Genomic DNA, 1,213 nt, shown 5'->3' with positions numbered 1-1,213 from the left:
CTTGTTTGGGTTTGTTTTTTCTTTGTTTTGAGATGCAGAGCCCTGGGCCCAGGAGGCTCCAGGCACCGGAGGGGAGGTGATCCGGGTGAGTCCCGGTGAGCAAGGTGAGCATTGACTCCAGGACAGGACTAGATGGTCTTTTCCAGGTGTTGTGGTGAATCTGTGCACATGCTTTGTTTCTTGTGTTTTCCAGGGGTTCTGCCACCTTCTAACAGACAGTCCAGTGCTTCAGGGCCCCTGCGGGTAAGAGGTGACTGTGGAGGAGAGGCAGATAGGAGCTACCCCAGGAAAGCCATCCTTTCAGGCAGTATCTCAGTGTGAACATTTGCCTTTAGCTTTTTTACTTTGCAGAGAAGGTGTGCAGCCTCAGAGGGCCGGAGCCACTTGCCAGTTTAGGTTTGATGGTCTTCAGCTGTCCTCATCAGTAGTCTCCTACTACTACAAGGCTCATCAATTAAAGATGGACCTTTTCCAGTTGCAGGTGCCCTCCTGCCTGCCTTTGGCAAAGGAGGAGCATTGAGGTTGAGTCGGGGAGGTATTGAGGAGGTGCTGGGGTCTCCCTTACTTTCAGGAACACCCCGTAACTTTTTTTCTCACTCCCCCAGGTGACGTACAGTCCACTGTGATGGGGACCCTGCCTGTAAGAGGCCACGGTCAAGGGGTGTCAGACAGAAACTTCCATGGGATCAACATACTCTTGGTTTGTATCTCAGTACTCACATTTGCCTCTGGGTTTTTTTGCAGGAGATGTATGCAGCCTCACAGGGCCGAAGCCAACTCACAGTGAGGTGATGGACACGGTTCGGTGCCCTGGAGCTGTCCTTGTAGGTAATCTCCGAGTATTAAAAGGATCAGCAATGAAGCACTGAGCTGTTTTGATTGCAGGTGCCATCCAGCTAACCTTTGGGAGCAGATGAGCATTGAAGGTGAGTTGTGGAGGCAGCAGCAGGAGCAGGGATCCACTGCAACTTCAGAAATGCCCTCTAATTGTGTCTTTCTCTCTCTCAGGTATCCCAGAAGATGACAGCACATTGTCCAAGTCTGGTCAGAGCCAGTGACACGAGAACCTGCCTGGGTGACGGTGAGTAGAGGGATCATGGGGGCTGGGGTCATGTGCCACACTACTCAGATCTGTGTCTGGTTTTCTTTCTTGCAGTTGACTCCTAGATGGCAGGAACCTCTGAGCCAGCCAGGTGCCCCTCCTGTGCATCGA

General features: G+C 52.2%; 1 long non-coding RNA gene across 2 annotated transcripts; it reads left to right on the top strand.

Moving 5' to 3' along the window:
* The first annotated feature begins 606 nt into the window (after nt 1-606).
* LOC113942638 lies at nt 607-1,078 on the top strand. 2 transcript variants are annotated; one of them, XR_003525985.1, is made up of 4 exons: nt 607-640; nt 745-800; nt 886-926; nt 1,009-1,078. It is a non-coding gene; the product is annotated as an uncharacterized LOC113942638 (long non-coding RNA). The 2 variants fall into 2 exon arrangements; XR_003525984.1 differs by having other exon boundaries at nt 745-926; nt 1,009-1,060.
* Nucleotides 1,079-1,213: the final 135 nt, after the last annotated feature.

This window comes from Corapipo altera, unplaced genomic scaffold (assembly GCF_003945725.1).
Source record: "Corapipo altera isolate COAL_440 unplaced genomic scaffold, ASM394572v1 127725, whole genome shotgun sequence".
In the NCBI taxonomy this organism is placed as follows: Eukaryota; Metazoa; Chordata; class Aves; order Passeriformes; family Pipridae; genus Corapipo; species Corapipo altera.
Note: the sequence above shows the minus strand (reverse complement) of the source record. Positions and strands in the feature narration are given on the sequence as shown.